Source organism: Antechinus flavipes, chromosome 1 (genome assembly GCF_016432865.1).
Source record: "Antechinus flavipes isolate AdamAnt ecotype Samford, QLD, Australia chromosome 1, AdamAnt_v2, whole genome shotgun sequence".
NCBI classification, from domain to species: domain Eukaryota; kingdom Metazoa; phylum Chordata; class Mammalia; order Dasyuromorphia; family Dasyuridae; genus Antechinus; species Antechinus flavipes.
The window spans coordinates 412,809,675-412,823,793 of NC_067398.1; positions in this window are offsets into that span (position 1 = coordinate 412,809,675).

Here is a 14,119-nt window from a genome sequence, read left to right on the forward strand (position 1 = left end):
GACTATGTCATCTCTAGGTCAAAGAAAAATTCACAGATAGAAGAAACTGAAAAGAATGAATAAAATAGTACAATTTCCTAAGGCAGGAGTATACAAAGCAAGAGCACATGATTAGTCATTAATTTTTAGTAGCCATAGTTGACATTTATTTATGCCTTTTATGATTTGCCAAGTACTTTTTATCTTTTATTTCATGTGATCTTAATAGCAACCCTGTGAGTCAATCATTATCATTTCTTTCTTCAACCAAGTACACTCAGATTTCAAAAATTTAGATTCAGCAACTTTGTCTGTGGTTACACAGCGCAACAGGTAGATTTTGATCCTAGGTTGATGGTATTTCCACTATATTGGATATTAGCTTTACTCTGGGGTGAGGGGCATAATAAAATATAATTCAGACATTTTTATGTGTAAAGGAAATGAGATACAAGAGCTCATTAGTAGATAGCCTCAAATTTCTCAGAACAAAGAAAGGAAATTCAAAAAAGAGGAAGGAAGGAAGGAAAGGAGGGAGAAAGGAAAGGAGGGAGGGAGGGAGAGAGGGAAAAAGTGAGAGAGGAAGAGAGGGAGAGGGAGAGAGGGAGAAAGGGAGGAAGAAAGGAAGGAAGGAAAGAAGGAAGGAAGGAAAGAAGGAAAGAAGGAAGGAAGAGAGGGAGAGAGGGAGGCATGAAGGAAAGGAAAAGAGGATTTGAGATTTGGGTTTCCAGAAGCTTGAACTTTCCAAGGATTATGCTAAGAAGTTTGAAAGAGAACTAATAAGAAACAAATAAAATCATTACTTTGTAGTAAGAAAGTCTGAATTGAATTTCCAGGATGGTCTTTAAAGCATTAGATGCCTTGAATTCTGCTGCAATACTGGGATCATAAGGCTTTAATTAGTGGCTTTAACAGGCATATTGCTAATGGATCCAGTAGTGAACTAAACTTATTGGTATAATGCCAAATATATTCATAACATTATGTGATAGCTATTATAGGAATTAGAATGCAATAATTTAGAATTAACCTAGTTAACATGGATGGTATGGAAAATTTTTTGCTATTTTTCCCCTTCTAAGTCATAGTAACACAATTATAGTTAAGAAATTTGTGGTATATGATTGTGCTCGAATGTTATTGTGCTGTAAGTAATGATAAACAAAATGGTTTCAGAAAAGTATCGAAAGACTTAAATGAATTGACACAAATTGAAGTGAGCAGAACCAAAATATCATTGTACACAATAACAGAAATATTGTACACTGATCAACTATAAATGAGTTAATTATTTTCATCATTACAATGATCCAAAACAATTCCAAAGGATTTGTGATAAAAAATGCTATCTACATCCAGAGACAGACTTTTAAAAATAATATTTTTCTTTCATAACATGATTAATATACAAATATGCTTTACATGTACTGCACATGTATAACCTATACCAAAATGCTTACTTTCTCAGTGGGAGTGAATGGAAGAAGTAAGAGAAAGAATTTGAAAAAACTGCTTAAAATTGTTTTTATATATAATTGGAAAAATATATTTAAAAAACACACTGAAGTTTGTACAAGTAACTAAAAGTGGAATGTTTAATGAATTACAGAGGAAAAAAATTAAGAATCCCAACTAGATGTGGAAGACGTTTGTAGTCTTAATTGTAGTTGAAAGCATTTCAATTAATTGTCAATCTCTGTGACCAATTTGGGGTTTTCTTTTCAAGATACTGGAGAGATTTACTATTCATTTCTTCATCTCATTTTAAAGATAGGGAAATTGAGGCAAACAGGGTTAAATGATTTGCCCAAGGTCACATAGCTAGTAAGCATCTGAAACTATTCTTGAACTCAGATATTCAGACTCTGGACTTGGTGCCATATCCACTGTGAGTTTGTAGATCAGTGTCAAAGCAAATTGAACAGGGGTCTAATTACCTTAATGGGTACTGAAACTAAGCAGAGATGAATGGAACCAGGTAAATGTTATATATCGTATTATTAGATTATGTCAGATATTGTCTTCATGTCAGCATGTAATTCAATCAATTGATTGAGTTTTAAACATTTATTAAATGCCCACAATGTGCCAAAACTTATTGTAAGCACTAAAGACTTTAACAGAAATAAAAAAAAAAAATTCTTGGCCTCAGGATTCAAGTCCAAAGTAAGGATAATTGGCAAAGAATTGGGACTAAAATGCTGTGTGGCTGTCTTGGGTAGGTTTATTAGAACTACTAGATAACTTGAAACTAATATCACTGAAGTGGTAAATCCTTTAACTCCAAAACTAGCACTCTAATCCCCTTTACACATTGTACATAATGCCTACAAAGGTCATGTCAATTGATTTTATGAAAATGTTATTGCATTAATGTAAGACAGACTTCAATACCACACAGTAAAAGAAATTGTTTCTGGGAGACTGAGTGATGTAACTACTAGTGAGAAAAACTCTAAAGAATCATTTTTAAAAAATATTTATATTATACATATATATACATACATATATGTATATATATTATATTTATTTTAAGACACAGTGCTTCATGAATCATGTTGAGAGAGGAAAATCAAAACAAAAAGAAAAAAATGGGAATGAAGAAAAAAAGAAGTAAACATAGTATGTGTTGATTTACATTCAAGCTCCATAGTTCTTTTTCTGGATGCAGATGAGTTCTTTTGCCCAAAGTCTACTGGGATTGCTTTGGATCACTAAACTGATGATAAGAACCAAGTCTTTCATACTTACTCATTATATATTCTTGCTGTTATTGTATACAATATATTCTTGGTTCTGGTTGTTTAACTCAGCATCGATTCATGCAATTCTTTCAATAAGTATTTTCCCCCCGTTTTTAGAATTTTGGAGCAGTTTTCCTAAATGATCCCTTGATCATTGCTGGGAAAACTGGAAAATATTATGTCAGAAACTCGGCATAGATCTTATACCAAAATAAGGTCGAAATGGTTATATGATTTGGGCATAAAGGATGATCTCTTGAAGAATGCTATCCAGGCTCTTTTTTGGGGGTCATGGCCTTAATGTAGGCCAATAATTAATTTTTAAATCTTTGGAGAAGAAAAATTTATGACCAAAGAAGAAGTAGAGAACATTATAAAAGGCAAAATGATGCATCAGTGGAATACATTAGATATACATGATACAATATTCAAGGTCTACAGCAATTTAATATTTGATAAACCCTTAAACTCTAGCTTCTAGAATAAGAACTTATTATTTGACAAAAATTGCTGGGAAAACTGGAAAATACTCTCAGAAACTCAGCATAGACCCCATACCAAAATAAGGTCAAAATGGATACATGATTTAGGCATCAAAGATGATATATAAGCAAATTAAGAAAAGAGAAAATTTACCTTTCAGATCTTTGGAGAAAAGAGGAATTTGTGACTAAAGAAGAATTAGAGAATATAATGAAAGGCAGAATGAATAACTTTGAGTACATTAAATAAAAAAAAAAAACTTTTTGTGCAAGTAAAACCAATAGAAACAAGATTAAAAAGGAAGTTTAAATCTGGGAAAAAATCTTTATAGCCAATGTTTCTTTCTGATAAAAGATACATAAAGAACTGTGTCAAATGTATAAGATTACAAATCAGTTCCTAATTGATAAATGGTCAATGGATGTGAACAGACAATTTTCAGTTGATGAAATTAAAGTCATCTATACTTATATGAATAAATGCTCTAAATTGCTATTGATTAGGGAAATGCAAATTAAAATACTTCATACCTCTCAGGTTGGCTAAAAATAAATAAATGAGTGTACATGAAATTGCAATCTATAATGTACAATTTTCTTTTACAAGTGTAATAAAGTTATCATGTAAATTCCTGTTTTTTTTTTTTTCCTTTTTCCCCTTGCCCCACTCCTGCTTTAATGACAGTTACCATTAAACACAACTATGTGTAAATATATGTGTAGGTGTGCATACACATACCTACATTTATATGCAAAATCAGTCTATACATACTTCTATTTGTCAGTTCTTTCTCTGAATACTGATGGTGTCTTCCTTCTTGTGTCCTTTATAGTTATTTGTTCAAAATAATTCTTAAAATAATAGAGCTCTTTCTAAACACAATGTTCTCTTGTTTCTGCTCATTTCACTTTTCTTTATTTAATGCAAGTGTCTCATGTATCTCAAGGACCCTTCTCCTGGACAGAGGTAGCATCAAGAACACTTCGGCAATTCCTCCTTTCCTGCATTTCAGCTAATCTGTTGGCTCTACATGTGACCCTGGTCAACAGCTAGCTTTGTTAGCCAGAAGCCACCTAAAAGTGATTCTGTGATTTTTCTAGGAATGCACCATCTCACCGTGCAATAAATAACTTGTGATCCATCCACTCACTGTCCTATCATCTACCTAACTTTCCTGAGTGTATATAACCTGAGTGTTTGTAACTCCCCTTATTCAAGGGAGTCTGAATAAAATAGAAATTGTTCCAAATTTTAATTTTCTGACCTTCAATAAATGTCTTACTTTATTTATTGATTAATTTGGTGATCTGATTTTTATATAGGTTTAAAAGGGCTTTGAGAAAGTAAATTATTTTGGTAGATAAAACATAGGTGCTAGTTTTCCTTGAATACCCCATATATGGAATAGGTTCTATATACCCTAGTTTCTTAAAGTGTGGGTCAATATCCAGTATAGGGTCTCATAAGTGAATGTGGGAGTTGTGAAAATATGATTTATTTGTATATCTATTTTATATACTTATATAGTGAGAGTTATGTCAAACATTTTGGGGTAAGAAAGGGTCACGAGTTGGAAAAATTTAACAAGGTCTGTTATATCTGTTATATATACCTTGAATCAACAAAAGCCATTTTATGAGAAACCTGGTCAAACCTTAAGGAATTTATATCAAAGGAAAGAGCTATTCAGAAATAAAAAGAATTTCTGAGGTTTGGAAATATAGAAAAAAACCTAGGGGAGAGAAGAGGCTAATTACCTTTGTAAAAGGTAATCCGAGACTTATAAATTCCAGAGCAATCAACAAAAGGAGAAAGGAGACAGAACTGAACCGTGGCAGAGATAATAGATATTGAAAAAGGCTACTAACTCTACTGGCCCCTCAAAGAGAAAGATACAGACATCAATGTGTCCACCTACTTACATATTGACATGTGGTGGTATTTTAGTCACATCCAACTCTTCATTTTCTTGACAAAGATACAGGAGTAGTTTATCCTTTTCCAGCTAATTATTTTTATAGATAATAAAACTGGCAAACAAGGTTAAATGACTTGTTCAGGATCGAAGAGTTAAATGACTAAGGTTGGATTTAAACCTACAAACATGATTCTTTCTTTTTCTAAACTCGGAGCTCTATCCACTACACCATCAAGATGTCATAAGGTGGGGGAAATCCTTAGAAGTGTCAACTCTTCCTCTAACTTCTCCATGTTTACTATATATGCCTATATATGCAGACAATATATTAAATCTGGCATTTCATGGCTTTTGCTTCAATAGCAAAAAGATCAGCAGTCAACTAGCAATCTCTGTATAAATGTTAAGAAGTCTAACTAGGGGCTCAAATTTACTGTGATTGAACTCATTACATTTTTCATCTAAATTCATTTAGAGAGAAGGCCATTGCATGAAACTCAGGCACCATTATATTGCTATTATGCTTAAAATGAGCTAATTATTATAATAGCACCTTCAGTAAGGTAGAAGAAAATGCTGGCTCTTTGACAATAGGCTATACAGACTCAAAGCAAATTTTGAAAAACAAATCAATTTCAGGGATTTTTTAAAAATCCTACCAAAATATCCCCTTTAAAGATAGAGATTTGGAATAATCTGTTATGTGAGACTTCTGGTAAGGGGGACAGGAAGGAAAGAAGCAGAAACAAGATAGAAGAATAGAGTGGCCAGCTGAGTTCTCCCAATATTCTTCTTTAAACAACTTCATAATAATGCATCAAATAGAATTCTAAACATAACATTCTTCGAGCCCAAGACAATAGAGACAGTCAGAAAGAGATTATGAGGATCCCTATGCTAGCACTGTTTGGCAACTCTATTGCTGATACCCACTGCTAAGTCATGTAGTTCAAGGATAAGGAGAAGTACTTTCAGGCAAGTGTGAGTTGGAATGATTAAAAACTAGATTGCTATAATTGACTATTCTGTCTTGTGAGCCTAGCCTTTTCCACTGATCCACTAATCTATTTCTTAGCCAATACCAAATGGTTTTGGTGACTGCTGCTTTATAATATAATTTTAGATCAGGTACAGCTAGGCCACCTTCATTTGATTTTTTTTTCATTAATTCCCTTGAGATTCTCGACTTTTTATTGTTCCATATGAATTTTGTTGTTATTTTTTCTAGATCAATAAAATATTTTCTTGGAAGTCTGATTGGTATAGCACTAAATAAATAGATTAGTTTAGGGAGTATTGTCATCTTTATTATGTTCGCTCGGCCGATCCAAGAGCACTTAATATTTTTCCAATTATTTAAGTCTGACTTTATTTGTGTGGAGACTTTTTTATAATTTTGCTCATATAATTCCTGACTTTCCTTTGGTAGATAGATTCCCAAATATTTTATGGTATCAACAGTTATTCTGAATGGAATTTCTCTTTGTATCTCTTGCTGTTGGGTTTTGTTGGTGATGTATAAAAATGCTGAGGATTTATGGGGATTTATTTTGTAGCCAGCTACTTTGCTAAAATTATGAATTATTTCCAATAGCTTTTTGGTAGAATCTCTGGGGTTCTCTAGGTATACCATCATATCATCTGCAAAGAGTGATAGTTTGGTTTCCTCATTGCCTACTCTAATTCCTTTTATATCTTTCTTGACTCTTATTGCCGAGGCTAGTGTTTCTAATACGATATTAAATAATAATGGTGATAGTGGGCAACCTTGCTTCACTCCAGATCTTACTGGGAAAGGTTCCAGTTTTTCCCCATTGCATATGATGCTTACTGATGGTTTTAAATATATGCTCCTGACTATTTTAAGGAAAAGTCCATTTATTCCTATGCTCTCAAGTGTTTTTATTAGGAATGGCTGTTGGATTTTATCAAATGCTTTTTCTGCATCTATTGAGATGATCATGTGGTTTTTGTTTGTTTGGTTATTGATATAGTCAATTATGCTAATAGTTTTCCTAATATTGAACCAGCCCTGCATTCCTGGTATAAATCCTACTTGGTCATAGTGTATTATCCTGGTGACAATTTTCTGTAATCTTTTTGCTAATATTTTATTTAAGATTTTAGCATCAATATTCATTAGGGAGATTGGTCTATAATTTTCTTTCTCTGTTTTCAGCCTACCTGGTTTAGGTATCAGTACCATATCTGTGTCATAAAAGGAGTTTGGTAGGACTCCTTCAATCCCTATTTTTTCAAATAGTTTATATAACATTGGAGTTAATTGTTCTTTAAATGTTTGGTAGAATTCACATGTAAATCCATCTGGTCCTGGGGATTTTTTCTTAGGGAGTTGATTGATAGTTTGTTCTATTTCTTTTTCTGAGATGGGACTGTTTAGGATATTTACTTCTTCCTCTGTTAGTTTGGGCAAGCTGTATTTTTGGAGGTATTTTTCTATTTCATTTAAGTTGTCGAATTTATTGGCATAAAGTTGGGCAAAGTAACTCCTAATTATTGCTCTAATTTCCTCTTCGTTAGTGGTGAGTTCTCCCTTTTCATTTTTAAGACTAACAATTTGATTTTCCTCTTTCCTTTTTTTAATCAGATTTACTAAGGGTTTGTCTATTTTGTTGGTTTTTTCATAGAACCAACTCTTAGTTTTATTAATCAATTCAATAGTTTTTTTACTTTCAATTTTATTGATCTCACCTTTTACTTTTAGAATTTCAAGTTTAGTGTTTGACTGGGGGTTTTTAATTTGTTCCTTTTCTAGCATTTTTAATTGCAAACCCAATTCATTGACCTTCTCTTTCTCTATTTTATACAAATAGGCCTCTAGAGATATGAAATTTCCCCTTATTACCGCTTTGGCTGCATCCCATACATTTTGGTATGATGTCTCATTATTATCGTTTTCTTGGGTGAAGTTATTAATTATGTCTATGATTTGCTGTTTTACCCAATCATTCTTTAGTATGAGATTATTTAGTTTCCAATTATTTTTTGGTCTACTTCCCCCTGCTTTTTTGTTGAATATAATTTTCATTGCATCGTGGTCTGAAAAGGATGCATTTACTATTTCTGCCTTACTACATTTGAGTTTGAGGTTTTTATGTCCTAATATATGGTCAATTTTTGTATAGGTTCCATGAACTGCTGAAAAGAAAGTGTATTCCTTTCTGTCTCCATTACATTTTCTCCAGAGATCTATCATATCTAGCTTTTCTAGTATTCTGTTTACCTCTTTGACTTCTTTCTTATTTATTTTCTGGTTTGATTTATCTAATTCTGAGAGTGCAAGGTTAAGATCTCCCACTATTATAGTTTTACTGTCTATTTCTTCTTGCAGCTCTCTTAGTTTCTCTTTTAAGAATTTAGATGCTACTCCACTTGGTGCATATATGTTTAATATAGATAGTGCTTCATTATCCATGCTACCCTTTAGCAAGATATAGTGTCCTTCCTTATCTCTTTTAATTAGGTCAATTTTTGCTTTAGCTTGATCTGAGATCAGGATGGCTACCCCTGCTTTTTTGACTTCACCTGAAGCATAGTAGATTTTGCTCCAACCTTTTACCTTTAACCTGCATGTATCTCCCCGCTTCAGGTGTGTTTCCTGTAAACAACATATTGTAGGATTCTGGCTTTTAATCCATTCTGCTAACCGCTTCCTCTTTATGGGGGAGTTTACCCCGTTCACGTTTATGGTTAGAATGACCAATTCTGTATTACTTGCCATCTTGTTAACCCCGGTTTATGCTTTTCTCCCTTCTTTCCCCTTTCCCCCCCTTCCAAGTATTAAGCTTGTGAGCACCCCTTGCTTCTCACAGCCCTCCCTTTTTAGTGTCCCTCCCGCCGCCTTAGAGTTCCTCCCCCTATCTTACCCCTTTCCCTCCCAGTTCCCGTATTCCCTTCCGCTTAGCTTATTCCTTCCCTTTCCACTTTTCCCTTCTCACTTTTCTTTTTTTTTTTTTTTTTTTTTTTTTTTCTTTTTTTTTTTTTTTTATTTAAATTTTTTATTTAATAATTACATTATATTGACACTCATTTCTGTTCCGATTTTTTTTTTTCCCCTCCCTCCCTCCACCCCCTCCCCTAGATGGCAAGCAGTCCTTTATATGTTGGATATGTTGCAGTATATCCTAGATACAATATATGTTTGCAGAACCGAACAGTTCTCTTGTTGCGTAGGGAGAATTGGATTCAGAAGGTATAAATAATCCGGGAAGAAAAACAAAAATGCAGATAGTTCACATTCGTTTCCCAGTGTTCTTTCTTTGGGTGTAGCTGCTTTTGTCCGTCATTTATCAATTGAAACTCAGGTCTCTTTGTCAAAGAAATCCACTTCCATCAAAATATGTCCTCATACAATATCGTTGTCGAAGTGTATAATGATCTCCTGGTTCTGCTCATTTCACTTAGCATCAGTTCATGTAGGTCTCTCCAAGCCTCTCTGTATTCATCCTGCTGGTCATTTCTTACAGAACAATAATATTCCATAACATTCATATACCACAATTTACCCAGCCATTCTCCAATTGATGGGCATCCATTCATTTTCCAGTTTCTAGCCACTACAAACAGGGCTGCTACAAACATTTTGGCACATACAGGTCCCTTTCCCTTCTTTAGTATTTCCTTGGGATATAAGCCCAATAGAAACACTGCTGGATCAAAGGATATGCACATTTTGATAATTTTTTGGGCATAATTCCAGATTGCTCTCCAGAATGGTTGGATTCGTTCACAACTCCACCAACAATGCATTAGTGTCCCAGTTTTCCCGCATCCCCTCCAACATTCATCATTATTTTTTCCTGTCATCTTAGCCAATCTGACAGGTGTGTAGTGGTATCTCAGAGTTGTCTTAATTTGCATTTCTCTGATCAATAATGATTTGGAACACTCTTTCATATGAGTGGTGATAGTTTCAATCTCATCCTCTGAAAATTGTCTGTTCATATCCTTTGACCATTTATCAATTGGAGAATGGCTTGATTTCTTATAAATTTGAGTCAGTTCTCTATATATTTTGGAAATGAGGCCTTTATCAGAACCTTTAACTGTGAAAATGTTTTCCCAGTTTGTTGTTTCCCTTCTAATCTTGTTTGCATTAGTTTTATTTGTACAAAGGCTTTTTAATTTGATGTAATCGAAATTTTCTATTCTGTGATCAGTAATGGTCTCTAGTTCATCTTTGGTCACAAATTTCTTTCTCCTCCACAAGTCTGAGAGATAAACTATTCTATGTTCCTCTAATTTATTTATAATCTCGTTCTTTATGCCTAGGTCATAGACCCATTTTGATCTTATCTTGGTATATGGTGTTAAGTGTGGGTCCATGCCTAATTTCTGCCATACTAATTTCCAATTATCCCAGCAGTTTTTATCAAATAATGAATTCTTTTCCCAGAAGTTAGGGGCTTTGGGTTTGTCAAACACTAGATTGCTATAATTGACTATTCTGTCTTGTGAGCCTAGCCTTTTCCACTGATCCACTAATCTATTTCTTAGCCAATACCAAATGGTTTTGGTGACTGCTGCTTTATAATATAATTTTAGATCAGGTACAGCTAGGCCACCTTCATTTGATTTTTTTTTCATTAATTCCTTGAGATTCTCGACTTTTTATTGTTCCATATGAATTTTGTTGTTATTTTTTCTAGATCAATAAAATATTTTCTTGGAAGTCTGATTGGTATAGCACTAAATAAATAGATTAGTTTAGGGAGTATTGTCATCTTTATTATGTTCGCTCGGCCGATCCAAGAGCACTTAATATTTTTCCAATTATTTAAGTCTGACTTTATTTGTGTGGAGACTTTTTTATAATTTTGCTCATATAATTCCTGACTTTCCTTTGGTAGATAGATTCCCAAATATTTTATGGTATCAACAGTTATTCTGAATGGAATTTCTCTTTGTATCTCTTGCTGTTGGGTTTTGTTGGTGATATATAAAAATGCTGAGGATTTATGGGGATTTATTTTGTAGCCAGCTACTTTGCTAAAATTATGAATTATTTCCAATAGCTTTTTGGTAGAATCTCTGGGGTTCTCTAGGTATACCATCATATCATCTGCAAAGAGTGATAGTTTGGTTTCCTCATTGCCTACTCTAATTCCTTTTATATCTTTCTCGACTCTTATTGCCGAGGCTAGTGTTTCTAATACGATATTAAATAATAATGGTGATAGTGGGCAACCTTGCTTCACTCCAGATCTTACTGGGAAAGGTTCCAGTTTTTCCCCATTGCATATGATGCTTACTGATGGTTTTAAATATATGCTCCTGACTATTTTAAGGAAAAGTCCATTTATTCCTATGCTCTCAAGTGTTTTTATTAGGAATGGATGTTGGATTTTATCAAATGCTTTTTCTGCATCTATTGAGATGATCATGTGGTTTTTGTTTGTTTGGTTATTGATATAGTCAATTATGCTAATAGTTTTCCTAATATTGAACCAGCCCTGCATTCCTGGTATAAATCCTACTTGGTCATAGTGTATTATCCTGGTGACAATTTTCTGTAATCTTTTTGCTAATATTTTATTTAAGATTTTAGCATCAATATTCATTAGGGAGATTGGTCTATAATTTTCTTTCTCTGTTTTCAGCCTACCTGGTTTAGGTATCAGTACCATATCTGTGTCATAAAAGGAGTTTGGTAGGACTCCTTCAATCCCTATTTTTTCAAATAGTTTATATAACATTGGAGTTAATTGTTCTTTAAATGTTTGGTAGAATTCACATGTAAATCCATCTGGTCCTGGGGATTTTTTCTTAGGGAGTTGATTGATAGTTTGTTCTATTTCTTTTTCTGAGATGGGACTGTTTAGGATATTTACTTCTTCCTCTGTTAGTTTGGGCAAGCTGTATTTTTGGAGGTATTTTTCTATTTCATTTAAGTTGTCGAATTTATTGGCATAAAGTTGGGCAAAGTAACTCCTAATTATTGCTCTAATTTCCTCTTCGTTAGTGGTGAGTTCTCCCTTTTCATTTTTAAGACTAACAATTTGATTTTCCTCTTTCCTTTTTTTAATCAGATTTACTAAGGGTTTGTCTATTTTGTTGGTTTTTTCATAGAACCAACTCTTAGTTTTATTAATCAATTCAATAGTTTTTTTACTTTCAATTTTATTGATCTCACCTTTTACTTTTAGAATTTCAAGTTTAGTGTTTGACTGGGGGTTTTTAATTTGTTCCTTTTCTAGCATTTTTAATTGCAAACCCAATTCATTGACCTTCTCTTTCTCTATTTTATACAAATAGGCCTCTAGAGATATGAAATTTCCCCTTATTACCGCTTTGGCTGCATCCCATACATTTTGGTATGATGTCTCATTATTATCGTTTTCTTGGGTGAAGTTATTAATTATGTCTATGATTTGCTGTTTTACCCAATCATTCTTTAGTATGAGATTATTTAGTTTCCAATTATTTTTTGGTCTACTTCCCCCTGCTTTTTTGTTGAATGTAATTTTCATTGCATCGTGGTCTGAAAAGGATGCATTTACTATTTCTGCCTTACTACATTTGAGTTTGAGGTTTTTATGTCCTAATATATGGTCAATTTTTGTATAGGTTCCATGAACTGCTGAAAAGAAAGTGTATTCCTTTCTGTCTCCATTACATTTTCTCCAGAGATCTATCATATCTAGCTTTTCTAGTATTCTGTTTACCTCTTTGACTTCTTTCTTATTTATTTTCTGGTTTGATTTATCTAATTCTGAGAGTGCAAGGTTAAGATCTCCCACTATTATAGTTTTACTGTCTATTTCTTCTTGCAGCTCTCTTAGTTTCTCTTTTAAGAATTTAGATGCTACTCCACTTGGTGCATATATGTTTAATATAGATAGTGCTTCATTATCCATGCTACCCTTTAGCAAGATATAGTGTCCTTCCTTATCTCTTTTAATTAGGTCAATTTTTGCTTTAGCTTGATCTGAGATCAGGATGGCTACCCCTGCTTTTTTGACTTCACCTGAAGCATAGTAGATTTTGCTCCAACCTTTTACCTTTAACCTGCATGTATCTCCCCGCTTCAGGTGTGTTTCCTGTAAACAACATATTGTAGGATTCTGGCTTTTAATCCATTCTGCTAACCGCTTCCTCTTTATGGGGGAGTTTACCCCGTTCACGTTTATGGTTAGAATGACCAATTCTGTATTACTTGCCATCTTGTTAACCCCGGTTTATGCTTTTCTCCCTTCTTTCCCCTTTCCCCCCCTTCCAAGTATTAAGCTTGTGAGCACCCCTTGCTTCTCACAGCCCTCCCTTTTTAGTGTCCCTCCCCCCGCCTTAGAGTTCCTCCCCCTATCTTACCCCTTTCCCTCCCAGTTCCCGTATTCCCTTCCGCTTAGCTTATTCCTTCCCTTTCCACTTTTCCCTTCTCACTTTTCAATGAGATGGGAGAAGTTTCACCATAGATTGAATATGTCTTAAGATTTTTCACTTAAAGCCAATTCTGAAGGCAGTAAGATACCCACTATATTCATCCCCCTCCATTCTTTCTCTCAGATATAATAGGTTTCCTATGCCTCTTCATGAGATGTACTACCCCCACTTTACCCTTTTTCTGGTACAATGTCCTTTCCACATCAATTTCTAGAACAAGGTATACATGTATTCTTTATACATCTATATAGTCAAAATATAGTTCCCAAGATTAATCTTTACCTTTTTAGATTTCTCTTGAGTTCTATATTTGTAGATCAAACTTTTTGTTAAGTTCTGGTTTTTTCATCAGAAATAGATGAAATTCGCTTACTTCGTTGAATGTCCATCTTCTTCCCTGGAAAAAGATGCTCATTCTCGCTGGGTAAGTTATTTTTGGTTGCATACCAAGTTCCTTAGCCTTTCGGAATATCATATTCCAGGCCCTTCGATCTTTTAATGTGGATGCTGCCAGATCCTGGGTGATCCTTATTGTGGCTCCTTGATACTTGAATTGGGTTTTTCTAGCCGCTTGCAATATTTTTTCTTTCATCTG